Raw genomic sequence first — 27,552 nt, 5'->3', positions numbered from 1 at the left:
TCAGCGGCAGCGGGACTACACATCCCAGCATGCCTGTGCGCGTGCGGGAGAGGAGGGAGGGGCAAGACCAGAGGATGTGAATGGGGAGGGGGCAGCTGCCCCCCTTTCCCCCACCCTTCTCTTCAAGGCGGGCTGGGGTGGGGGGAGGGGCCGGGCTGAAGCGGCGGCGGCTCTCTCCCGGGTAGGGCAGGGCCGGCAAGGGCGGGACTGGCCCGCTGCGGGCGAACCAGTGTGCGGCAGAGCTAACGGGTCCAGACGGCGGCGGCGGCGGCGGCTTTCCGCACGGGTGGAGGCGGTGGCAGGAGCGGCAAGCATGACCCGCGCGGCGCCCGGCGCTGGCTGAGGTGCGCGGGCGGGATGAGGGTGGGCGGGATGCGGGACGCCCCGGGCCCCTCGCTGCTCCGAACCCTCTCTGCGCGGGCAGCTGGCTTGGCCCAGCGGCCCAGACCGGCCCGGTCCATCCCGGCAACTTCCCCCGGGTAGGGGCGCTGGGCTCCCCCATGCGGGCGCGGGTCCGCTTGCATTGGCCTCAATCCCTATCCCCGCCTTCTGCTTCTGCACATCAAGCTATTCCCAGTCCTCCAGGCACGGCTGTTCCACTCCTTGGTGGCAGCCCCTAGCCCCAGCCCGGGGAAGCCCCGCCTGCCTAATTCGTACCCCCAATCCCGCGCGCTGCTGGCCTCTACACTCTGGAGACCCCTGCCCCACTTTTCTTGGTCAGAGGCTGCCTTTGCACTATTAGCGTCTCCTTTCTCCTACCTGGCAGTGCCCCGCTAGCCACCCCCAATAGTCCAGTTCTCTCTGTTAAGACATAACAGCTTGACCTCCTTCCCACTTTGGAGAAACTGAGGCACAGCACAAGCCAGGAACTTGCCCAAGGCCATGTCTCAGTCCTGTATGGGGTGGCCTGAGCCCACCCCTCTGAATGGAAGAGTCATTTCTTCCTTCCAGTCATTCCTCTGTGACTGAACCAAACTTCCCAGCCCTCTGCGGCAGCTCTGGGCAGAGCTCACTTTAGCCTCCCTTTTAGCTTTCTACCACGTCTGTTCCCCCACCCCACCCTTCTCATATCCCATCTCTGGCCCTCTCTACCTGTAGAGAGTCACCAACCAATTGCTTGTTTGCTCAAGTTAGCCTTTCAATTTATCTTTCTTGCCAACCACATCCATCTCCCATTTTACCTTGCTTTACAGCTGCGTAAGACACTGTGGAACAGTCTAAGGTAGTATTAGGGGAAAGGGGAGAGAGGTGCTGGTGGCAGGAAAGAATCATAGCCTCTTTCAGCCAAAGCTGCCGAGAGGGGTTCAGGGAAACAGTCATTCCTAGCCAGTAACTCACACTCCCATCTTGTCTTTGGGACAGTTGTCTAGAAGCTGGTTGGTTGTCCCTGTCCCTTCTTCATATTATATCTAGTGGGCTCCAAAGTCCCTCTGAGATGGAGGGAACCTTCTATGTTGGCGGAGATGGTGGCATAAGAGGAATCTGGGAGACCACACCCCTAAGCCTCAACTTGCTTCAGCTGCTAACTTTAGCAGCTGGGGGTTTTGGGTTCAGGGAAGACTGCCTACCAGTTGCCCTGAGCTCTTTGTGGACGAAGACACCATCTCTATAGGTGTAGGCAGCAATCTCAAGTTTAGTCATAGTGTTCAGGATTTGAGGTGCACAAGGAACCAGGGCTCAGTGAGGTGGCATAGACTTGCCTGTATAATTCAATTTTTTGGTTTTTGTCTTCTTTCAGCAGATTTGCTTTTGTCTTGTCTCTTTCTACCCCAGTGCTCAGTCTCCCAGTGGGAAGTTGGGAGAGAGAGGGAAATCTATGAACCGTCAGAAGGCTCTGGGAGTGTGTTTGGATCCTGAATGAGCAATCTTGATCTGAACCAGATGGTTCCCTGCTTCAGCACCCCTTCTTGCATCCCTCCCCCTTGGCTGAGAATAGGATGCCTTTAACCTTGTAACTTGAGACTGGAGGAAGGGAGGCCAGGGGGCCAACTGTCTGTGTGTGTGTTTACATCTGCATATGCACACTTGTGTGCAAGTTTGCCAGGGGCCAGTGGGAGTGACCCTGCCTGGGAATGCATTGCTCTGATGTGCTGTGGCATGCTCACAGACCTCTATGAACTTTCTGAGCCCAAACCCCAGGTAGGGCCAATTTCTAAGCCCCTAGGAATCATGGGGTGTGGCCACATGGGAACATTTCCCCACATGCCAAGCCTGTAGACCTGAGACATACCTCAGGGCAAGAATCACTCTTAAGAAAGCTACTTTTGTCCTGGCCGGTTTGGCTCAGTGGTTAGAGTGTCGGCCTGTGGACCGAAGGGTTGCGGGTTCGATTCCCGGTCAAGGGCACATACCTGGGTTTCAGGTTAGATCCCCAGTCCCTGTTGGGATTGTGCAAGAGGCAACCAATTGATGTGTCTCTCTCACCTCGATGTTTCTCTCACTCTCTCTCTCCCCCCTCCCTCCCTTCCACTCTTTGTAAAAGTTAATGGAAAAATATCCTCCGGTGAGGATTAACAAGAAAGAAAGAAAGAGAGAGAGAGAGAGAGAGAGAGAGAGAAAGAAAGAAAGTAAGTTACCTGTGATTGAAGAGTCCAAAAGAGCAGCATTGGGGGGGGGGGGGGTGTGAGGAAGTGTTCTCTTTTCCTCAGTCATAGCAAGAGAAAATTTGAGGGATAAAAGGGTCTAAGGAAAGTGGTGGAAAACTAATTCCTTTGCCTTGTTCTATACCATATCCTGCCTTGTGAATTTGTGTACTTGATTTTGGCCTCTGTTAGACTGGAAATTCTTCAAATGCGTCCTCATTTCTGAAATAACACAACCTGGCTTGCTCCTTAGCACATGGTAGGTGTTCAGTAAATGTTTGAGGGTCCTATGGTTACAGGTTTAGGACAGGATTCCTTACACTTAACCAGGTATTGGAATCCCCTGGATAATTGGCTATTCAAGGCACAGATTTCTGGACCCCACTCCCAGAGTTTTCTGATTCAGTTAGCCTGGGTGGGGCCTATAATTTGTATCTCTGCCCAGCTCCTTGGAGCTAACACTTTGAGAGCCCCTGATTTGGGGCCATGAGTAGTTGCTTCAGAGATTAATCCAAGCAGGTGTAAAAAGTCTTAAGAGAGACTTCCACCTTGTGTCCCCACCCAGTCTTACTTATTCTGGCAGCTTCACTGGATTGATTTTTCTTTTGCTTTATTGATCTTTAGAGAGAGAGGAAGGGAGAGGGAGAGAGAAATAGAAACATCAAAGAGAGAGAACATCGATTGGCTGCCTTCTGCATGCCCCCCACGGGGGATTGGGCCCACAACCTGGGCATGTGCCCTGACTGGGAATCAAACCGGCGACCTCTTGGTACATGGGTCAGTGCTCAAACACTGAGCCACACCGGCCGGGCTGGATTGGCTTTTTTCCTTTCATTCCCCTTCTTCCCAGTGTTGGCTAGGTTACTGGTAGGGGTGACTTGTGGTACCTGCAGTCTCAGTTCCACTCTAATCACATACCAGGCACTGCCCCATGGTTAGTTGAAGGAAGACCCCACAAAAGCAGGACATTTAAGAATCAGGGCTTTGGAAGAGAGGTGTCTGCATGGACATGGGGAAGCAGATACTGAACCAGGCCCTCATCTGCTCTGTCCCTGTCTCTCAGACCAAGCAGTTGTGGTACCTGCAAGACAGAACCTGCCATGGTTGCACACTAGATAGGGCTACTGGGAATCACTGAAATTTAGAAAAGTGGAAGAAATTCCTTACATTGTGCTTTTATTGTGCAACGCATTTTCTACCTGTTATTTTTTGGGGGAGGTTGATAGGCAGATATAGACTCTGGTGAGTTGCTGAGGAGCAGAGGGATGTACTGTGTATCACATAGCAGGCCCCAGCCTTTTGACGGAGCATCTGCTAAACCAGTAGCCACAATAGCTGGAATAATGGCTGCTGTTGACTGAGCACTTACTACTAACCAGGCACAATATTAGAGGCTTTCACATGTCAGCTCATCAAATCCTCATAACAATGTTGTGAGGTTGGCAACATTGTCACTATTTTGTAGATGAAGAACTGACACTCAGAAAACTTTGGAAACTTGCCCAAACTCAGACAGCTAGTAAGTAGAGGACCTAGAATTCAAACTCAGGTCATTCTGATGGCACACTCCATGCCTTTGTTACTCACTATCTGCATTGCCTAGCCTTTGGGTTGTCTGCCCCCAGAGCCTGGTGAATTTTACTGAGCTTAGAACTATGCTGGGTGATGTGGAGGAGACAATGACCATGTCACTGTCCTCTGGGAGGGGGATAAAGCAGGTATACCTGTGTCTACAGGGGAAGGCAGAAGGGGCAGCCAGTTGCTTATAAGTTTGAAGGAGGTAGAAGTCATCTCCACAGAGGGCTCAGAAGAGGCCTCTAGGTTGGGCCTGGAAGGGGCAGGTGGAGTTCCAGTAGTGCCTGTGGGCTGGAGAGGTGTGTGGGCCAACAGGTGCAGAGTGTGGCCATCACAGCGCTTTTAGGGAGTTTTCCCTTTTGATTGGAGCATAGGAGATGTATTTCAAAAAGCAGTGAGAAGATCCTGTTTGGTTATAAGCAACAACTTGGCCAACTTCAGCAGAAGAGGACTTCCTTGGAAGGCTAAGGGAACTCCCAGAATCAGTGAAATGACTCAGGACCCAGGTCCCCTTCAGGGTCTTAAAGTGGGTACATAGGAACCAAAGACCAGACTCTTCATGTCACCAGGATAAATATGCTCCATCTGTGCTCCGTACTTTTGTCACCACAGCTTTGGATTCCCATCCAAGGGAGGAAATGCCTCATTGGCCCAGCCTGGGCCACGTTCCTGCTCTTGGTCAGGCTGGTAGCACGGTAGGCAGTCCCTCCAGACTGTACCGAAAACTAAAGTTCCCAGAAGAAGAAGAGGAAATGGACACTGCAAAAGATCAGTCCAGAAAGATGCTAGACAAAGACTTGAATTGGCAGGTGGGAAAGGGAGTACTTAGTTCTGACAACTTTCTGAGCAGGCAGAGGGCAGACTGACAGCAGAGGGTATGGCTGGGTCAGAAGGGGACAAAAAAAGAAGGGAGGGAAGAAATGGAAAACTAAATAGGGTCCAGGTGAGACCTGATGAAGGCTGGAACTTGGCAGTAGAAATGGAAAAGAAGGGACTGATTCTAGAGAGATTGCGAAGTAGGTATCATCTGCTGGAATAGATACTTGATTGGCTGGCGTTTGACATTTCAGTGCCTGGGGCAGTCAGTAGGAGAAGGAGTTTGCAGAAGATGATGTGTCTGCTTTGGAGGAGCTGTGTGCAGGATGCTGACAGCACACCCAGAATCCTGATGAGCTTATTCCTCCTGACTCCAAGCTGCCTGATGTGAGACACCTCAGCCCTGAGGAGGTGGCACCCCAAAGCCCCAAGGGCCCTGTACTTCCTGAAAACAGTTGGGGCTTTGTGACCCAGGCTCAGTACACCTACATCTCTTCTCACACTTCGGCCTAGGGTGGACTTCCCTTTCCCTGCTCTCAGTTCTCATGTTCCAACTTCCCTCATTGAACGTTCTGCATATCCAAGCTGTTGCCCACTAAAGGGTCCCCCCAACTCTCTGGGGATCTAGGTTTTCAGGTTTTTCTCCTTTTCTGCTCAGAGTGCTTGTTGACAGTTAGTCCTTGCTAACTGTCAGGGTGAACATCTCCAAGCGACATTTCCCAAATCGAGGGTCTGAACCTTGCCTGCTATCTGGGGAAAACAGGCTTTTCCTTCAGTTATGCCATGCTCATCAGGGACGCCTGTGTGCGTCCCTAACCAGCCATTCTAGAATACTTCTTGGTGCTTATTTATAACTCATTGTTGTAATTACAACATATTGTCAATTGAGCTTTTGTGTTGTCATTCCAGATCTATGCTAAGGCTCCAGGGTATACGCTGGCCTTTGGGGCACCCCAGCTTTCTAGCTGAGAACTGGGTAATTTTCCTCCTACAGGAATTGGAGGAAGGGCACAGGGTCCTCTGTGGAGTGGGAGCAGGAGGAACTGTGCTGAAGGGTAATTTATCCCTGCGGATTCTCAGAGGGAAGGTCATCTCCCTGGGATGAAGACGACTGTTCCCTTTAATTCCAGCTGTTGGCACTCAAATATACATGATATTTTGCCATCTATCAATGCAGTGCATACTACATATAATATAAGGTGAATCAGGGACAAGAGAAATGTAGAGAAAAACGTAATTTTGTTGTTGTTAATTCTTACCCAAGGATATTTTTTCCATTGATTTTTTTTTAAATATGTTTTTGTAGCCCTGGCCGGTTTTGCTCAGCGGTTGGAGCATTGGCTCACAGACCAGAGAGTTCTGGGTTTGGTTCCTGTTAAGGGCACGTGCCTCGGTTGCTGTTTGTCCCTGGCCCTGGTTGGGGTTGTGTGGCCGGGGTCGTATGGGTGGCAGCCACTCGATGTGTCTTTCTCGTTCTCTTCCTCCCTCTTTCCCTCCCGCTCTATCTGAAGATAAATGCAAAAACAATGTCCTTGGGTGAAAATTTAAAAAATATATGTATAGATAGATATATATATATGTTTATTTTATTTTATTTTTTTTAGAGAGAGCGAGATAGAAACATCGATGTGAGAGAGATACATTAATTGGCTGCCTTCCTCATGCCCCCACTGGGAATTGAGCCTGCAACTTGGGCATGTGCCCAGACTAGGAATTGAACCAGGAACTCTCAGTCCATGGGACAATGCTCAAGCTACAGAGCCACACCAGCTGGGCTCCATTGATTTTTTTTAGATAGAGTGGAAGAAAGGGAGGGAAGGAGAAAGAGAGAGCGAGAGAGAGAAACATCAATGTGAGAGAGACACATTGATTGGTTGCCTCCTGCATGACCCTGACCAGGGCTGGGAATCTAACCTGCAACCCAGATACATGCCTTTGACTGGGAATCAAACCCACAATCCTTTGGTCCACGGGCTGATGCTCTAACCACTGAGTAAAACCAGCCAGGGCAATTTTTCTTTTTGATATCAATGCCAGCAGCACGTTAGTCTCCTGCCTTGAAGGGCATTACTCTCTGTCCTGTAGTCTTCTGTTTCTCATCTCTTCTTGGATTATGATTTTTTCTCATTAACATCCTTTTCCCTTCTCTGTCCTCTTCCTCTCTGGGATCAGGGCGGGAAACGTACCAGAGGGACACAGAAATCAGCCCCACCTCTGTATGGGTGGGGCACAAGTTCCCTCCTGTTCTCAAAACGGCCATGCTGCAGGGCTCAAGAGAAGGCAGGGGACCCTGCGGTGTCAGGGCATGAGCTGAAGACCCCTGAGCAGTCCTCACCCTGCTCTACCCTCTCTTTACGGAGTCCTTCAGCTATAAAGTCTGAGCACCAGGGCAGGCAGCAACCTCCCAGCCTGAGCAGATCTGCAGCCTCTGAAGAAGACAATCAGCAACAAATGCAAATAGCTAATTGCATTTGTCTAGACTCTAGAGGGAACTGCTCTGGTGAGGAAAAATCAACAAGTTATTTGTGTGGCTATAGGGAGTTTGGAGGGGTAGTGAAGAGGGGAAGCTGAGAGGTAATTACAGGAAGAGGCACAGGTGAGGGAGTTGGGGGGTGGAGTGGGGAAGCCCCCTGCCGCTCCTGTCATTCCCACAGCTTTCCTCTACTCCCACTTCCTCCTTCCTTCTTTGCAGGAACGTTAGTAGACCTTTGGATCTCCCCTCACCATTTCTTACTGATGGGGAACTGGAACCAGAGGCAGGAGGATATGAAAGTCTCTGCAGGCCTGTGCTGAGTCCTTTGGCTGTGCACATAAAAGAGACAGCAGCCAAAGGGAATGAGACTGTGTGGACAAGGCAAGGGAGGGGAGAGAGTCTCTGAGCTCCTCCTTGTTCCTTTCTCTCTTGGGTCTCTAGGGAGGCCTGTGAATCTGGGGATGCCAGGCCACGAGGGACTTTCCAGGTGTCGGCCTTCTTTCTGCTCCATCCTGTCCCAGAGTGCTTGGTATTTCTCTGAACCAGTGCTTGTCAAGCTTCTGGCTGGTTCCTGAGGCCTCCAGTGTAGCTCAGGAGGTGTCCCAGGTACCACAGGTAAGGGAGAAAGGAAAGCCTGAAGCAGGTGAGGAGAAGAAGGAAGAACCAATTCAGGCAATTTCAGTGTTGGGGAGCCAACATTGGTACTTCCTTAGATAGGAAGATGCTGTGAAATGGGGAGCAGGGTAAACAATTTATATCAAGGAGGTTTAGCCTAAGACCACAGTGGCAACTGTTTGATGAAGGAATTTCCTCAGTGCCTGAACAGCAATTCACACTTCACCCTAAAGCTGCAGAAGGCAAACTTCTAGGATGAATGTGAGTTCTAATCTCTCAAGTGACATTTCCTGTGCTTAATAAGAAGATACCTCACCTCCCTTCAAACCTGAGTGATGTATTTTAGAGGATGACTTTCACTCAGGCTGCCCATCCTAGCGATTACTGCTCATCCTGGACCAAATCTGTGGGCCTCCTTTGCCATTCATCCTGTGCAAAGTGCAGAGAAGCCAACAGGTCCTCTGCTGGCAGTCAGTGGGGCCCAGGTGAGGCCTGGGTTGGCCGAGGGCCCAAGAGCCTCCGGATAGAGCCGTTTGGCTCTTCAAAGGGGAAGCAGCTTGTTTGGTCAGGTGTTGCCTCAATGGTGTTCATAGTCCAGGGCCCAGTCTACTTGGATGCACACAGAGTTCTCGCTGCCTTAACTACCTATAGGGGATTGGTGCTTTGTGACCCAGGGTAAGTCACTGCCCTTCTCTGGGCCTCAGAGTCCTCATCTGTGAATACAGAACTTGAAGACCTGCTCAGGGATTTACTCTTAAACTATCTGGTAGGCCCAGCAGAGGAACACCATGAATCTGAAAGGGGAGATAGTGCTGGGGGCACAGGATTCCACAGTGTCCATGGGAATCCGTTTGACCTTTCTCCTAATCTGTTTGGAAGCACTGAACAGTAGCCAGCCTGCTTTGCTGTCTCCGAAAAACTAGGGCTAATATCTGAGGGGACTGTCCGCTGGCCTCCCATTGTCCTCATCCCCTCAGCCCTTGCTCTGGCTCTGTCCTGGGTTCAGGCAGAAAAACCCATATGGTCTCTCATCACATTCCTCCCTCCCTACATTGACCACTGGTTAGGCCCTGGGGTGACTGTTTATAGGGATCCCATTTTTTTATGCTCCCAGTGCCCCACCCCCGTATGCCCTGGGCTCTGCTCTAGCCAGGGTTTTTTCTCAAAGCCAAGGCTGATCATGGGGGACAGCCCGGGTCATCAGCACAGACACATGGCACATTGGCTAAGAGTTGAGAACACAGCCTGGAAGGGGGTGGGGTAGGGTTTCATAGTAGATAAGGAAGGTGGTGGAGAAAAGGCAGCACATACCAGGATGCAAAGGCCTGAACTGAAAGGGCAGGGGACAGCTGGGGACCTTGAGGAGACTAGTTTGGGCAGAGCATATGTTTCTTGGATCATTGCCCGAGAAGGAGGAACAAGATGGGGTGGTTAGGCCCAGAGATGGGCCCTAAGACCCACCCACACTGGTGGGGAGGAAGGCACAGGCTTTCCACCCTGGGCTGGGCTGGGCTGGTCACACAGGATTGTGCTGCAGGAAGTGTGGGAGGTGTTGTTAATGACTGTTTATTCTCCACAGGCTGCCGGCTGCCAAGGGTCATTCTGATTAGAGGGAAGAGATAGACTCCTTGAGTTTTAGCCTCCTGACAGCTGCCTTCTCTCGGCTGGCTGGCCCCACAGACACTGGCAGTCTGTTGTGGTGCTGCTCTTGCTCTATCTCCTCTCCCTGAAATGCACAGGCCCTGGCTTCAGCCCAGCTGGGTTTCCCCTGCCTTCCTGCCAGCTCCCTTCCCATCTGTGGTCAGATCAGGTCTGCACTGGGGGAGGGTCAGTCCTGGCAAGACAGCTGATTCTGAGCCTGACCTCAGGGTAGGAAGCCACTTAGGGTGGGGCCAGGGCTCTGGGCAGAGCAGAGACTCCCAGACCTGTCTGGTCCATTTGGGTCTCAGGGTCACCCTGCTGCTCAGCCAGCCAGACCTGGGGCCACAGGGCTTTTGGGGAGTCCCACCTTTGCCCCAGAGGATTGGTAGATCCAGCTGTTTTGCTGGAAGGAGTGAGGATGGGGATCTGATGGGATTTGTGCTGGTCACTTTGGCCTCCTTGTGGAGAATGAATTGGAGGGGTCTTTTTAGTAGATCTGGGGCTACTGCAGATGAAGGATGACAGTTCCTTGAATAATGTGATAGTGGTAGAGGTGGTAAGAAATAGGAAGATGAGCAATTTGGTGGTAAAAAATCAGGTGGACTTCAGGGAGGCTGAAGGAAGGAGGGGCATAGATGACTCCCATGTTTCAGGTTTGGATGGATTATATCCCTTTCCCAAAAACCAGTGAGCCACACCGGCCGGCTCCTTTAAAATAATTTCAAAAAGCCACTTAAGCCCAGCCAGTGTGGCTCACTGGTTGAGTGTCAACCCATGCACCAAGAGGTCGCTGGTTTGATTCCCGGTCAGGGACATGCCTAGGTCGTGGGCCTGATTCCCAGTGGGGGGCATGCAGGAGGCAACCAGTCGATGTTCTCTCTCATCGATGTCTCTCTCTCCCTCTCCCTTCCTCTCTCTCTAAAAAAAAAAAATCAATAAAGAAAAAATATTTCTTAATTATTTTAAAGGAAATAGAAGTTATAATGTGTACAAGATTGTATCAGTCGGACTTCTTCAATTACAGAAGCCAAAACTCTAACTCAGAATGCCCTTTGAGAAAAGGGAACCTGATGACTCACACCTGAGAGTAGTGCTGGCCACATGCAGGGAAGAAGAGAGGCTCAAACAACATCCTTCTTACCCTGCCCTTCTCCATGGTGACACCACTTAGTTCCATGTGGTAGACAGTGCTTGCCATCGTGCAAACCTTCATCCTCTCAGCATCCTTTGCCAGCATTCCCACCAGAATCGTGGGTTCACTTGGAATTGGGATCCAGGCCTAACCTTGGGTGCATTTGGTGCTCCGGTTGGCCAGGCCTCGGGTTCATGGCACAGAGATGCTTCCCAAAAGGAAAATGGGGTGTCATCCAATCTAAAGATATTGTGTACTGAGGCAGCAGGCAGCGCAAGGGGTGCACTTGGGCCCTTGGAGACCTTTCAGTAACTCCTGGCCTGACTTATATGTCAGAAACACCACTGTAGGCAAACTGATAGGGATTTATTGCCATTTATTAGTTTACCTTGTTAAAAACCAAATGCTAAAATGTAGAATGGGACTTAAAATCACTGAGTCATTCCATTTACATATTAGGAATTGGTGGTTGAGAAATTTGTCTGATATCCTCAAACTAGTAGATAGAAGAACTAATAGCAGAACCCAGATCATCTGACGTGCAGGCTGGGGGTTCTTTCCAGAATGAAGTTGCATCTTTTAGGGAGGAGTCTCTTAGGCACCCCAACTGTCATCCACAAGAAGTCATCCCCTGGACTTCAGGACAAAGAGCTGACATAGGCAGGTTATGGCAAATGTTCACTTCCTCGTGGTGGCCCAGGGCCATCTGCCTGGTAGTTGGTGTTATGCGGGGGTCTGAGATGAGGGAGACACTCCCGTGGCTCAACCTGTCCCAGTGAACAGAGGGGGCATCAGCCCTACTCTGGCTAGCTTTCTGCTTGGTGCTGCCTCTGCCCCTGTCCATCTCCCCTATCACCTTGGCTTCTTGAATGCTTATCTTCCTCTGTGTTGTTTCCTGCTGGAGCCTGGATAAGGATGTAGCTCCAGGGTTGCTGTGCTTTCTGGATTATGTTGGAGTGTTTCCTGTGGGGAAAGTTATACCTCTCTGTCTTCTCCCTTTCCTGGAAGAGAATGCTCAGGACAGTGATACCAGTTGCAAGTATGGTTAGACAAATAGCACGATTTTGGCCTCAGTTTTCATCGTCTCCAAGTTGTGAGGGTCTAGATATTTGACCCAACTTGACAGAGCCAAGAATGGGGGTATTGTAGAAAGAGCTCTGGGCTTTGAGCCTCAGTTTAGCAAGAGGAAACAAAACAGTTCAATCTGATACATGCTTCTTGCCTTGGGTGGGTCACTCCCCTGGGCCTCTGGACCAGAAAGGCTCTTGTCTCTGCCTCCTCCTCCTCTGTGAGGCCGCAAGTCAGTGGGACTTCGGGTACACAGTGTTTTGCAGCCTGCAGTCATTGCTTGTTTCATCTTGGCAGGGACTATGAGATAAGTAGGGCAGGCATTATCATGCTCATTTAACAGATGGAGGACCTGAGGCCCAGAGAGGTATGATTTGCCCAAAGACACAACTGTTGAACAGCTGAGCCAGCCCTGGGATTGAGGGCCTCTGGGTTTAGTTCAGAGTTCAGTGTAAAATGTTAACTCATAGACACATATTGGGGTGCAGATGCCCCAGTCTCACCAGGGAAGGCCAGGGGCTTAAAAGCAGGTCCTGGCCCACCTCTTCACAGCCCCAGGTCACCCCTGCACAGCCCCAATCCCAAACAGGCACCACCATGCTGGCCATCCCTGTGTAACCCCAAGATACATAATAAAGCGGGACAACAGAGACCACTCCTTGGGGACTGTCATAAATGGACCCTGGTCTGTATATTTCTCCCCTCCCTGTTCCCCCAAGTTGACAATAAAAATGTCATGTCAGTCATCTTAGCAGGGAGCATATAATAGGCCAGCTCCAGGAGGATGAATCACTTCTTGAGGAGAGGACTGGGAAGGGTCCCTCCTCCACACACACCCCACACTCTCTCCTGCCCCCCTCTCCCAGGGGATGGGGTCAGAAGCAGTGCAAGGGGAAGGCTCCCTTTGTGCCTTCTCACAGCAGCTGAGAGTGCCACTTTCCAGAGGTGGTGAAGCGGATTACCTAGCAATCTTGGGGATATTTGTTCCTCACAGGGGCCCTGCCAGAATCAATCCTGGCATATGATCAGCTCCTCGATGAAGAGGCAGATTACTCAGCCAGAGCAGGGGAGAAATAAAAGCAGGTGACCCAGCCTGGCAGCTGCACTCTCCAGTTCACCAGCCACCTGCTTTCTGCCTCCTGGAGACGAGTGTTAGTGACACAGGAAAAGTGAGGGCACAGGGCAGCAGGCTGTGCATGAGCTTAGGGCCTGTAACCAGAACTTCCAAGGTCTCTGTTGGAAAGGTGACGTCCAGAGGACACAGCAGCCGACAAAGGGCTGGCTCCGGGCTCCTCTGTCTTTTTGCTTCGTTTCTCTCTACCTCCACTCCTAGGGGAGAGAATGGACATAGCTTACTTTTGATTTCCTGGTCCAAACATGGATGCAGACACCTTTGGGTTCCATTAGCATAGCTGCCACAGGCTGACCTTTCCAAAAGACGTGACTCAATAGAAAAGGAGAACAAAAGAAAGCTAAAGATAGAGTGTGTGTGCCCTGGCTGGGTTTGGCTCAGCGGTTGGAGCATTGGCCTGCGGACCAGAGAGTCTTGGGTTCAGTTCCCGCTAGGGGCACGTACCCCCCGCCCCCACAAAAAGATAGAGTGTGTGAATAAGAACAGTCTGGCTCACAAAATACAGATTACTGGTTTGTTTCCAGGGCGTTCTACCCACTAGAGATACCTCCTCTAGGGCCAGCATACCTCTGCGTGTTCTCTGGCCTCCTAGCACTGACCTCTCTCCTGTCTAAAGCATCACCTAGGACATACCACCGTGAATCCTCTCTCAGATGGCTGGTCTACCTCCTGGTTGACTGCCTGTCCCACCCTCCTGTTTACTCAGGGTTCATTGGTTGTGGGGGGTATAGCCCCTTATCTAGGCCACATAGGGGATTGGTGTCTACATGACTGTATCTTACAGGGGGTGCCATCTTATTCTAAGTAATCCTTGTACTAGGACCCATCACTTGACACAGTGCTCAGGCCCCAGCTTAGCCCACAAGATGCCGTGGAAGGGCTGGTGGTTCTACAACATCTGATCTTGGCAGGAACTGCACAAGTCTCCCCACCTGGCTCCTTCCTCCCACTGGCCACGAGAATAGAAACTAATAAGTTGGCCTAGTTGATGGAAATTTGGGGATGCGTTGGGGGAAAGGTAGTTGTGCTTTTTTAAAAAACAAAAAGAACACTTTGGAGTGACCTAGTCTTGATGAAGGAAGTAGATAAGAACCTGACCACAAAACAGTCTCCATCCTGCAGCCGCCTCTGCATCCTGACTAGCATGTAAGTGGTGCCCAGAAGCCAGATAGGTCCCCACACTCCACATGGTGCCTGTCACGCACATGATGCTCCCATTTCATACCAAATGTTCAGATGAAGCCCCCCACACACACACACACACACAATCAAAAGAACCACCATCTCACAAGGGAACGTGGGGGATAGAAAAAGAGAAGTTGTCATCAGCTTCAGCTCGCTGTCCTTACCCTGCTAAGGTTGGAACCCTGTAGAGAACTTTGACCTGTGCAAAGGAGGCTTCCATGCCTGCAGCTCAGGCTGTCACTTTCTGGGTATTGCCTGGTCCCAGGGGCTCTGACAGACATTCCACCTGAGTGGCTTGGCTGGGCCATGAGGCCTGAAAAGTTATAGCCAGAGATCTTACCAGCCCAGTAGATGAGGTGTGGTGCATTACTGGGACTGACGACAGACAGCCTTTTCTCACCTGCACCTTTACGTAAGACACTAGCTCTAGCCGAGTGAGCTGCTCCTGACTTCCAGCCCCTGGGATGAGAGAGGGGTGGATCCCAGAACCGTTGGCTCCCAGCAGCTCCGTCAGCATTCTCAGAGCTGTAGCTTGTCCTGTGTGTCAGAGCTCTGGGCCAAGTCCATCCTAGTTATGCCACCCAGGAAGAACTGGGGTGTGCTGTCTGGTTTGCTGAAGGCCTCAGAATCCCGCTGGGTTGTGCATATGCAATGACTGCACAGACCCCAGTCTTGCAGCCTACCTGCCAGTGAAGCCATCAGTCACCCTGCTTCCTGGGCCTCTTCCTTGCAGGTTCACTGCCCCTCTCCCTTGGCATTCTCTCCTTATCCTCCCTTCCCACAGAGGGTGGATAGATGCTAGAGTTTTGAGTTGAGTCCTTCTACCTTGGGCCTGGTCTAAGGCCTGGCTAGAGTTTTGAGGCACAAAGACTGTGGCCGGTAATCTTCTGGAAGCATAGCTTCTCCTTGCTCTAGGTGTGCATTGGCAGGACTTGTATGTGCCCTTGGGTGGCCAAACTTTCAGTGCTTACAGGCAGAGGGAGGGGGAACCCAGTCCAGAGCCCCTTGGCACCATCCAGGCTTGGGAAGGAGCAAGAGAGTGCAACGTGGAAAGGAGAAGCACCAACCCTGTTCCTTTCCCCCAGGTGAGGGCAGGAGTGAGCAGAGGTAGGAATTTGGTGTTGCTCTCCAAGGGTTGGGAGGGAAAGGGCTGGTTAGGAGTTAGGACGGGGGAAGCCCTGCCCCTCTCTGCCATCTTGTATGAGTCACAGCTCCTTTAGGAGAGCATCTGCCCTTTGCCTCCAGCCCCTGGAGCTCCCTTCTCAGTCTGCGCGCCCTTGCCCTGCCTGTTCCAGGGAGCTGTCTGGGGATGCTGGGCCATGTTCCCACTGGTGCTTCCCTGCCATGTGGTGCCCATGTTGGGGATGAGAAGGCTGATGGTTACCTAAAGGAACCATTTACTCCTCTTTCAACCCCCTTCCAAAGAGGGTGATGGAATGCAATGACACTCTCTTCTAAACCTTCTCTTAGACTCACCCTGGTCCTCCCACCCCAGGGGAGGGGTGTGTTTGTGTGTGGGAGGGGAGTGGGCAGTGTTGAGAAGGATTGGATTAACCTATGGACTAAGAAGAGCAGAGTTCCCTTTGATAAGAGTGAATTTGATAGGAACCATGGTTCTTTTCCCCAAGGGGGGCTGTAAGTTGAGGATTGACTCCCCTCTTAAAGCCCTCAGCTCTGCCCTTCACTAGTGCTTTTGCTGGCTGTGCTCTTCTGAAGGCCTCTGGCTAGGCTATGGAATCAGTCACCAGCTCCCAACTCTTTAGAAGGCAAGTCCCACATTCGGGACCTGGGATGCTCATCTCTGAGGTTAACTGCCCCCTGATGCCCTTGGAAGGGCAGCCCTCCTAGAGGAGCCCTGGGTGGCAGGCAGGCTGGAGGGGCTGGAGAGAGTCCTCAAAACAGAAGAGCCCCAGCTCCATTACTCTGCTTCTCGATAGAGCAGGAGCTTCAAGGACCTAGAAAGAAGGGCTATGCTAGGGGCAGTGATATAGCTGTACAAGGAGCTAGAGGGCTAGGCCTTTTCCTTTGTGTCTGCCACTCCCAAGTAGCAATAAATATTTGTTGAATGAACACATTGTCTGTTCTTCTCTTGAGATTCAAATCATAGCCCAGACATCCAGATTAGCATTGAAGAAAAGGAGGCTGGGCAGCTTCTCTGTGGCTCTTCATTATACATCAATGGTATGACTGAGATCTGAATTATAAAGGTGATGACTAGCTGAGCCACCTGGTGCTCCAACTATCTTTAAAGGATCGGAGCAGACTATTAGCACCCTTGCTCCCTGACCCTGGGAAGCAGAGTTGGGTAATAAGGTCTGAACCCTCAGCTCTCCAGACTCTCCTCTGGCTTGCCCTGGGCCACCATTTATTCACCCCACACCCTGCTTTCTTTAAAAGTACCCAAAGCAATTTAGATCTGTTTCCTAGTCTCCTACCTTCAGGGTCTTCCACCTGTCTCCTGCCTCTCTTAATGTCTGAGGCTTTCAACTGTTGGAGGAAACCCTTATTAACTTTGTCTTTTCTAGAATCTTGCTGCCAAACTGTGGCTTGAGAGCCACTATGGGAATGGCCCTGATGAGCTGTTTAGAACCACTCAGGGCAGGCCTCGGTTCTGTGTAGTCTGATGAAGTGACAGCTGGGGAAGAGGTGATACAGGCTTCGTGACCCACAACTCTGCCACAGGACGGACACAGCCCTGCTCTGCGCAGCCTGGGGGTAAGGGTGAGCCAGGGCACAGCGGAGCTGAGACCTCCACCTCCCTGGAAGCTGCTGCCGGCCAGTGGGGGGCGGGGGGAGGCAGTGCCTGTGGTTAGCCAAGAAAGAAGCTCTAGAGCAAGACCCTGGAGTGGGGCTGCGGGTGCTGAGGAACCCGTGATGCCTATCCAAGGTCATGGGACTCTAGTCCAGGAGAGTTGCCCACGATGGGGCTGGGGCTAGCAGAATTGGGGCTAGCAAGTCCTTAACTTGCCCAAACCTGGAGCGTGGGCACTGAGCTAGGAGCTTTATGCCCCTCATCCTTACAGAAACCCTCTGAGATGGGTAATATCCTCATTTTGCAAATAAGGATACAGATGAGAGAGGTTAAATGGTTAATAGCTGGCAAGGGGCCATGCCAGAATGGGAATCCAAGTTTTTCTAGGTGCTTTCTTCTTTTGGGAGGCATGACTGGAAAGGGGCTTTGAGCCGGGGTGAACAGAGTGAGGTCTGACAACCCTAACTAGGGAGGATGCAGCCAGCAGCCTGCGGTGCGTAGGGTCCAGAGAAAGTTCCGTGTTAGCGGCCCTGTGTGTGTCTGCTGACAGAAAATTAACAGCGGGCACTTCAGCCATTCCCATATTCCAGACAACTTCCATCACTTTTCCACACACACCTTACCCATTGCCTCTGGTTCCTTAAATTGGATTTATACTCACGGCCTCATGTTTCTTGGTGGTCCACAAGAAGTTAGAGAAAGCTTTCACTTCTAGAATGTCAGAGCTGGAAGGGGGGGCAAAATGTGATTATCACTTTCATACATAATGATTTATAAAAATGACTTCAAAGCATTTTTTCATTACCATATTTCTTCTGTATTTTTTTTCAAAAAAATAAAGAAAGAGAGAGAAATATTGATGTGAGAGAGGCACATCGACTGGTTGCCTCCCACATGACCCCAACCAAGGCCGGGGACCAAACCACAACTGAGGTACATGCCTTTGACTGGAATCAAACCCAAGACTCTTCAGTCCGCGGGCCAATGCTCTAACTGCTGAGCCAAACCAGCCAGGGCTTCTTATGATTCTTACAACCCTGGCATTATATATAGAGATGATACTCAGTGGGACAAATATCTTAGTGATTTTTTTTTAAGAGACAGGAAAGGAAAGGGGGAGAGAGAGAAAAACATCCATCGGCTGCCTCCTGCACACTCCCCACTGGGGATCAACCCCACAACCCGGGCATGTACCCTGACTGGGAATCAAACTGGCCACCTTTCAGTGCTCAGGGAGATGCCCAACCAACTGAACCACACTGGCCAGAGCTGGACAAATATTTCTGATGCCAGGGCTAGGTCCTACAGTGATAAGGAATGATGAATTATAAATAACATGATTTCTGTACAATTAGAGCTTGTGTTTTAAGAGCTTGTATTCTACCTCCTTCAGGTAGACATGTCTGTTTAAGTTCTGTGTTGAGTTATAATACATATGGGCCAGATTTGGCCCATGGTCCAAAGTAGTTTATAACCTCTAGAGAGTAGGGTATTTTGAGAGATGAAGCTTAGGAGGGTGGCCTGATTTGGGGATCTCTGGGTGCAAATGTTAAAGAGCCTGACCCTGGCCCCATGAATAAGGGCACCCCATCTTGTATGCTTTTGAATGCAGAAGGATGATGAGTTTAAGTCTGAAGTGCCATATGGACACGCTAAAGAGGCAGTTGAGAATGTAGGTCGTAGAACCCAGGGTAGAAGGGTGGGCTCTTAGATTTGGAGGGGGATGGTGGATAATAGAGATGCAAAGAAGGAAAAAGAGCCCTGGCTGGTGTGGCTTGGTAGAGCGCCAGCCCACTCACCGAAGTGTCTCAGGTTCGATTCCTGGTCAAGGATAAGTACCTGAGTTGCAGGTTTGATCCCTAGCCCTGGTAGGGGTTGTGCAGGAGGGAACCAATTGGTGTGTCTCTCTCACATGGATGTTTCTCTCTCTCACTCCCTCTTTCCCTCTCCCTCCTTCCCTTCCATTCTCTCTAAAAATCAATGGAGCCCTGGCCAGTGTTGCTCAGTGGTTAGAGCACTGACCTGCGGATCAAAGGGTCAAGAGTTCGATTCCTGGTCAAGGGCATGTACCTGGGTTGCAGATTTGGTCCCCGGCCCTGGTTGGGAAGCGTCAGGAAGCAACCAATCAATGTGTTTCACATTGATGTTTCTCTCTCTCCCCCCCTCCCTTCCTCCCACTCTCTCTAAAAAGCAATAGGAAAATATCCTCTGGTGAGCATTAACAAATAATAATAATAATAATAATAAAAAGAAAAAAGGGCTGAGGGTGGAACCTTCAGGATTCCTTAGCAGCTCAAAGACACACTATAGATCACAAAGACTTGGAAGTCAAAGTGGTGGTCAAGCAGGGACAAACAGGAGATACTCAGAGAGGAAGAGGGTGGAGGTAGGATTGCCTTTTTCTAACTGTTAAAGAATCTTGGCCTGGGAATAAAAATGGCTTGTCGCCAGGTGACAGCCTGGACTAAAATTTGGCCCCTGATTCCACTGCTCTTCTGGTGTAATTGAAACTAAAGGCTGGGCCTGCTGCAGGCAGTTTGGGGATTCGAAGAAAGTCAGGTGGACCTTTCATCAAGCGTGTTCATGTGGCCAATGTGCATTTTTCTCTGGCCAGGTAAAAGACTGAAATGGTCAAGTGGCGTGGAAGAGGGGCTGAAGGCTGAGGAGGCCTTCACCAGTGAAGGCCTGGTCAGACCACATCCGAAAGATCCTGTTAGCATATCTGCCCACCCCTGCCCCCACCCCACTGTGGACTGGAATGAAGAGAGGGGTGGGAGTGTGGGAGAGCAGTTTTAATTGGGACTTTTGATGAGCTTACCCTAGGCTATCTCAGTCTGCTTCCTTCGGCATGCTGGCTGGAGTTCTGTGAATCTCATTAGAGGTGGTTTGATATGCCTTCCCAGGAGACTCTATTGGCAGGGATCCCTCATTCTCCAGTACAAATAGTTTAATCTAACTCATCCAGTTAAGATGGCACTGTAAAATTATACTCTAAACACACAGCAGTCATACATAAAAAGATAAAATTCTAAAAACAGTCAGGCACTCCCCCTCCCTCCCCACGCACAAAATGATAAACATCTCTTTGATGAGCAATGGGACAGGAACACCAGGAAGAGAGTAGGCCGAAGCTGCAGGCCCACTGGTCTGAGTCTGGAAACAGGTGGACGTCGCTGGAAATGTGGGGTGGCAGAGCTTTAAGTGCTGCACATGAAGCATGGAATCAGAGCTAGTTCACTCTTTGAACGCAGAGGCTGGGAAAATAGGCTGAAAAAATCTACTTCCAATCCTTCCCTGGGGTTATGGCTTATGATAAAGATGCTTACCTTGGGAGACAGAACCTCACAACCTGGATCCAAGGTGAGCTGCTGCTATGAGATTTGACCCAAAGGACCATGGGAAGCAAAGGTAAGAACCCTAGACAGGGAGAGAAAAAGTAAAATATAAGAGGAAAGACGAGCTTATACACTGAGGTTCAAGAACATATAAAAAAAACTAATGTTGCCTGGCCTGTGTGGCTCAGTGGATTGAGCGTCGTCCCATGGACAGAGAGGTTCTGGTTCCATTCTCAGGGTTTCAGGCGTGATCCCCAGTGAGGGGTGTGCGGGAGGCACCTGATCAATGTTTCTCTCTCATATCAATGTTTCTATCTCTGTCTCCCTTCCTCTCTCTCTAAAAAAATCAATAAAACATATTAAAAAAAACACTAATGTAAAAAAAAAAAGAACAAAATCAAATAAAAATTTACCCCAGAAGAAATAAAAGTAACAGAGTAATCAGAAGAGTCTGTCTGTATTTATTTATTTTTTAGGTTTACTTTTTGCCACTATTTATTTATTTATTTATGTATGTATGTATGTTTCAGAGGAGGAGGGAGAGAGGAAGAGAGAGAAACATCGATGTGAGAGAGACCTCACTCACATGACCCCAACTGGGGCCAGGAACAAACTGCAACTGAGGTACATGCCCTTAGTGGGAACCGAACCCAGGACTCTCCAGTCCATGGGCCGATGCTCTAATCAGTGAGCAAAACCAGCCAGGGCAGAGAAGTCTTTAATATAAATTAGGTTTAGAGCCCTCAGAGATAAGGAAACATGAAATCTATTTAAAAAGGGAAGTTATGAAAGAAGGAAACAAGAATATGTGAATATAACAATTTTTATTTATTTATTTATTTTTGAAGTTTTATATCTTTTTGCTTTTTAATCCTCACCCTAGGATATTTTCTATTTAGCTTAAGATAGAGTGGGAGGGAGGGAGAGAGAGAGAGAGAAACATCGATGTGAGAGAGAGACACCTATTGGCTGCCACCCGCATGACTCCGACCAGGGCCGGAAAGGAACTGCAACCAAGGTATGTGCCCTTGACTGGAATCAAACCCGAGACTCTTTGGTCCGTGGGCTGATGCTCTAACCAAACCCGAGACTCTTTGGTCCGTGGGCTGATGCTCTAACCACTGAGAAAACTGGCCAGGGTTAATTTTTTAATTGATTTATAGAGGGAGAAAGAGAGAGAATCATTGATGTGAGAGCAAAACATCACTCAGCTGCCCTCTGCCACACTTCCTACCGGGGATTAGGCTGCAACCTAGTCATGTGCCCTGACTGGAATAGAACCGATGACCTTTTGGTGCATGGAATGATGCCCAACCAACTGAGCCACACTGGGCAGCACTGTGACTATAAACATTTTAAATAAAAATTCTAGCAGTGAAAAATAGTGTCATTCAAATTTGAAAGAATAGCTAGAACTCTAGCCTGGACACAGAAAATGCATGAATTAGAAGCTAATACTGAGGAATTCGTCTAGAAGGATGCACAGACGTAGAGGACAGACAGGCTTCAGCATGTGTCTTGTGGGAATTCCAGATGTGAGTCAAGAAAATGGCAAAGAACCCTGGCTGGTTTGGCTTAGCAGTTAGAGCGTTGGCCCGTGGACTAGAGAGTCCCAGGTTCGGTTCCTGCTAAGGGCACGTACTTCAGTTACAGTTTGTCCCCAGCCCTGGCTGGGGTTGTGTGGGTGGCAGCCACTCGATGTGTCCCTTTCACGTCGATGTTTCTCTCTCTCTCTTCCTCTCTCTCCCTCCCACTCTCTCTGAACAAAAAACAAAAAAATGTCCTCAGGTGAGGATAAAAAAAAAAAATCCTTTGATGAGGTTTAACAAAAAATAAATAAAAAGGCCCTAGCCCGTTTGGCTCAGCGGTTGGAGCATTGGCCTGTGGACTAGAGAGTCCCGGGTTCAGTTCCCGCTGGGGGCACGTACCAAAAATTAAATAAATAAATAAATAAATAAATAAATAAATAAATAAATAAATAAAATAAAGAGAAAATATTAAAAACTACCAGAGGAAAAGAATTCAGCCAGCTGACAGACAATATCTCAATACTAGATGCCCAAAGATGATAGAGGAGTATCATAGGGAAGCTAAAATTTCATATCTAGTTATCATTCAAGAGTATAAAATAAAGATATTTCTGGACATATTAAGTCAGCTTTATTACCCATAGACCCTTGCTAAAAGAACTACTATAGGTATACGTTGGTAAGAAAAGCAAATCAGGAAAAAGGAATAGGTTGCTTGCACCAACATTGAGCACAGAAACTGACATATTATGCTGGCAAATTTAGTTATCTATAGACAGTATATCAGGATGCTTTCTGCTACAAGTAATAGAATAACCCACAGTGACTTGAATTCTAAAAAATATTTAATCAGCTTATAATGAGAAGTGTGGAAGTAGGAAGTTCTAGAGCTGGGGCAGTGGTCCAGTATTGACACGAAGGACCCAGAATTATTCTATCATTCTGCTGTGCTACCTTCAGGGTGTAAGATCTCCCTCCTCATGGTTGTGAGATGGCTGCTACAGCTCTAGGCATCATATCATCACCCTATAGCAGTTCATGCATGGAGATGCTAGAAGAAAGGTAGCTGTCTAATGTGCCTCTTTTTCTGAAAGGAGACTCTAAGAAGGCCCCAGCAGACATCTTTTTATGTCTTATTGGCCTGAGCTGGTCCATCCTTAGAGCAATTCCTGATAAAAAGGAATAGGCTTACTGTTGGCTTCGACCAGGCTTCTTTCCTCATCTCCTGGGACTGGGTTCTTTGCTGTCTGAAGAAAATCAGAATTCTGTGGCAGGAAAGAAGTGGGAGTGGCTGCTAGTATGCAACCAACAGCATCTGCCACAGATGGCAAAACACACACACACAAATCTAGGGTCTACTTTTTTTTCTTTATTGATTTTAGAGAGAGAGGAAAGGAGAGGGGGAGAGAGAGAGAGAGAGCGAGAGAGAAATATCGATGAGAGAACATTGATTGGCCACTTCCTGCATGCCCCACACTGGGGATTGGCATGTGTCCCGACCGGGAATCGAACCAGCGATTTCTCAGTGCATGGGTCGATGCTCAGCCACTGAACCACACCGGCTGGGCCTAATTTGTTTTTTAATTTATAAAAAAGGAAAACTGCCCAGCTGGTGTAGCTCAGTGGATTGAGCCTTGTCCCGTGGATTGAGAGGTACGCAGGAGTTGGCCAATCCATATTCTATCTCATCCATGTTTCCATCTCTCTCTCTATCCCTTCCTCTCTCTAAAAATCAATAAAGAAATTTTTTTTTTTTTTTTAATGGAGAATAGCACTGCTGAAAACTGTAGTCTTCATTTTAAAAATGTGTCTATGCTGGCCCTGGCCGGTTTGGCTCAGCGGTTAGAGCGTCGGCCTGCGGTCTGGAGAGACCCAGGTTCGGTTCCCGCTAGGGGCACGTACTTCGGTTGCAGTTTGTCCCCGGCCCTGGTTGGTCGTGCGGGTGGCAGCCACTCGATGTGTCCCTTCACGTCGATGTTTCTCTCTCTCTCTCCCTTCCTCTCTCTCCCTCCCACTCTATCTGTACAAAAAATGGAAAAATACCCTCGGGTGAGGATAAAAATAAAATAAAATAAAATAAAAATGTGTCTATGCTGCCCTGGCTGGTTTGGCTCAGCAGTTAGAGCATTGGCCGGCCAATCAGAGAGTCCCGGGTTCGGTTCTCACTAAGGGCATGTACCTCGGTTACAGTTTGTCCCTGGCCCCGGTTGGGGTCGTGTGGGTGGTGACCACACGATGTGTCTCTCTCACATCAATGTTTCTCTCTCTCTCCCACTCTATCTGAACAACAACAACAACAACAAAAAAAAAATGGAAAAATGTCCTTGGGTGAGGATAAAAACAAACAAAACAAAAACTATCAGATTGGATAAAAAGCAAATAAGAAATGGTCTGGAGCCCTGGCCGGTTTGGCTCAGCGGTTAGAGCATCAGCCTGCGGTCCAGAGAGACCCGGATTCTGTTCCCCCTAAGGGCACATACCTCGGTTGCAGTTTGTCCCTGGCCCTGGTTGGTTGTGCAGGTGGCAGCCACTCGATGTGTCCCTTTCACGTTGATGTTTCTCTCTCCCTCCCTCCCACTCTATCTGAACAAAAATGGAAAAAAATGTCCTCGGGTGAGGATAAAAAAAAAAAAATTATAAAAAAAAAAAAAAAGAAATGGTCTGGAGCCTAGAGAGACCTAGTCAGCAGGACACTTTCTATCCTTTGCCCCATTTTTTCCTCTTCCTCGCTTCAAATGTTTCTGTGTGGCCTTATCTGTCTAAGATAACATTGTTGTCCTGGCCCTTTGACTCAGCGGTTAGCGTCTCACGGACCAGTGAGTAGCAGGTTGTTTGATTTCCGTTGCAGTTCATCCTGGGCACTGGTTGGGGTCATGTGGGAGGCAGCCAGTCAGTGTGTGTCTTTTTTTTTTTTTTTTTGGTACGTGCCCCTTGCAAGAACTGAACCCGGGACTCTCTGGTCCGCAGGCTGACGCTCCAACCACTGAGCCAAACTGGCCAGGGCTGTTTCTTTACATCAATATCGATGTCTCTTTCTCTCCCCCATTCTATCTGAAGATAAATGGAAAAATATCCTCGGATGAGGATTAAAAAAAAGAAAAGACCACATTGTTTTTCTGGACTTTGTTTTCTTACCTAGGGTAGTTACGTGTAACATATTCCTGGACTTTTATCCCTAAAAGACACAAACAGACTAACTGGGACTCATTGAGAGGGCAGGTGTAGAACAGAGGGGACCCCACATCTCAACTCTCTCCCTGGGCCACTCCCAATAATGCCTCAGAGCCCAGCATTCCTCCCCTTACAGACTATTTCTTAGGGTATACCATTGATTCTTTTGCAATAAAAATTTATTTCTCTAAGGATTTAATTGAAAGTTAGCCAGAGTGACAATCACAGGCTTGAAAAACTGTTAGCTCTTGCTTTCTGGTTTTCTGGCTGCTAACTCTGGACAGCATCAGAAGGACCAGAGCTGAGATCTCAGACTGGATGTCAAATCAAGATGAGGTATCCTGAAGGAAGGCAGGGGCTCAAGAGGCAGAGGCTACCCGAGGGGATTTACTTGGGGAACAGAGAGGCCTGAGTCACTAGGGTGACTATGAGGGTCTGTGCCGGAGGCTGGTACCAGGAGGTTGCAGTGTGATTACGTCAGGTAGCCAAGCAATTGAAGGTGAAGCAGCCACTTCAAGAACATGCTTGAGACATGTAAAGGAAGGGTTGTCAGGTTTCATCATGAAGGTAATGACAGACACTGCCCCTTCCCCCCAGGGCACCTTCTGCCCTCTGCTGTTGCCACATCTAGGAAGCAGGGAGTTGCTAGGCTGGTAGAGATCTGGGGCACAGGGAACCGTTCGATGGTTATTCCCGTTAGTGGAAAAAGCCACTCCGGAAGGCAGTAGATGCTGTGGAAGGAGCACTGGCCTTGGAGCCTGCAGACCTGGAGTGGGATTAAGTGATGTCACTTATTGCCTGGCTGACCTTGTTCAGCTTGACCTCATTCAGCTAGTGTTGGGACTTCTGTGAATCCCAAATGAGAGGCTCTACCCAGAAGGCCCAGAAACTCATAAAATATCATGCAGTGTGAGTAATAATCTGTGGTTTGATGCTTTGAGTGGTGGCTCAGGGACATGTCCTCAGGCTGTGTGTCAGTGGGTGGAAAGACGTGCCTTTATCAGCATCTTGGGCTGGGGTTTTTTTCTTCTCCCCATCCCTTTCAGATTTAATCAGCCTCCTTCCCCCCATGCTCTGCACCTTATTTTGACATTTCTCTGCCTGCCAAGAAGACTGTGTTCAGCTGCACTGGTCTGAGGTTGTGCTATCCTGTGCTTCATTAAGTTAATTTGATGACTTGTCTCCTGGGAACTGACTGGAGGATGGCTCTAAAACCACCCTAGCCTCTCCGTTTTAGGGCAGCCTTTGCTGCTCAATCCCATATGCCTGCTTCTCTTCTCCTTTACCTGTCCGCTGGCCAGGGCCTCCTGTAGCTTCCATTGGCTCCTTGTATCTGCTCAAGCATGTGTCCCCTGATTGGCAGAAGGCTAGAAGGAGGAAAATTATCTATTCTTCAAAGCTTTTGCTGTCCCTGACCTTTTGGATTCTGGTTGCCGGTTCAGTGTTCCGTCTCAGTATTTCAAGCTTGTCCAGCCATTCAGGGGATGTTTATGGTTAAATGGTCTCACCAGATTTGCTTAATCTGTGACCACAACCCTTTTAGAAGAGCACAGCATTGCCTTGCCACCCACTAAATTTTATTCCTTACTCCCCTTCTCTCTCAGAAGACCGTTTCACATCAGATCTTTGTAAATCTCTAACCCCAGCAAGAAAAAGACCTGTCTCATTTTTCTACCCCTGAATGCATCACCCCCGTGCCTGTACCCCGTGCTCTGCTTTGCTCCCTGTTTCACAGGTAGACCCTGTCCATGTAGGCACTGGGCCACCTCTTCCTGCTTCTCAACTATCCTTTCTTTTTCCTGCAGCATTAACTTTTCCCTCTACTGAATCACTCCCACTAGTATCCAAACATTCTGTAATATCTCCCGATTTAACCCCCATTCCACTTTATCCCATTCCCTTTTCTCTGGTAACATCTTTATTGAAATATAATTCACATATCTTACAGTTCACCTATTTCAGGTGTACAGTTCAGTGGTTTTTAGTTTATTCACATGGTTATGCAATCATTATCACAAACAATTTTGAAACATTTCATCACCCACAAGGAAACTCCCTACCTATTAGCAATCATCCTCCATCTCCCCCAACCCCCAGCCCTAGGCAACCACGAATCTACTTTATAGAATTGCCTCTTCTGAAAGTTTCATATAAATGGAATCATGTCATATGTAGTCTTTTGTGACTGGCTTCTTTTATTTAGCACAATGTTTTAAGGTTCACATTGGAGCTCATATGAATAATGCTGCTTATAACCATTTGTGTACAAATGTTTGTGTGGATACATATTTTCTTCTTTCCTGCTGAGTCATATGGTAATAACTCTATGTTTAAGCTTTTGAGAAACCGCCAGACTGTTTGCCAAAGTAACCCCACCAGCAATGTATGAGGGTTCCTCACTAACACTTGTTAATGTCGCTTTGGTTATAGCTATCCTACTGATTGGGAAATGAGATCTGATTGTGGTTTTAATTTGTATCTCCCTGATAGTGAATGATGTTGAGCATCTTTTCATCTGCTTGTTGGCCGTTTCTCATCCAGTCACA

At 49.0% G+C, this 27,552-nt stretch overlaps 1 protein-coding gene across 2 annotated transcripts in view; it reads left to right on the top strand.

Annotated features, from left to right (window-relative positions):
- The first annotated feature begins 286 nt into the window (after positions 1-286).
- Positions 287-27,552, top strand: part of ST3GAL2 (ST3 beta-galactoside alpha-2,3-sialyltransferase 2) — a 46,823-nt gene continuing 19,557 nt past the window's right edge. The window contains exon 1 of one of the 2 annotated variants that reach the window (XM_036275660.1): positions 287-344. The gene's annotated coding sequence lies outside the window, so the exon portion shown is untranslated. The remainder of the gene's footprint in view (positions 345-27,552) is intronic. The other variant, XM_036275659.1, reaches the window with a different exon arrangement.

Source organism: Molossus molossus, unplaced genomic scaffold (assembly GCF_014108415.1).
Source record: "Molossus molossus isolate mMolMol1 unplaced genomic scaffold, mMolMol1.p scaffold_m16_p_21, whole genome shotgun sequence".
Lineage (NCBI taxonomy): Eukaryota > Metazoa > Chordata > Mammalia > Chiroptera > Molossidae > Molossus > Molossus molossus.
The sequence above is the reverse complement of the archived record's forward strand: the minus strand, read 5'-3'. Positions and strand labels throughout refer to the sequence as shown.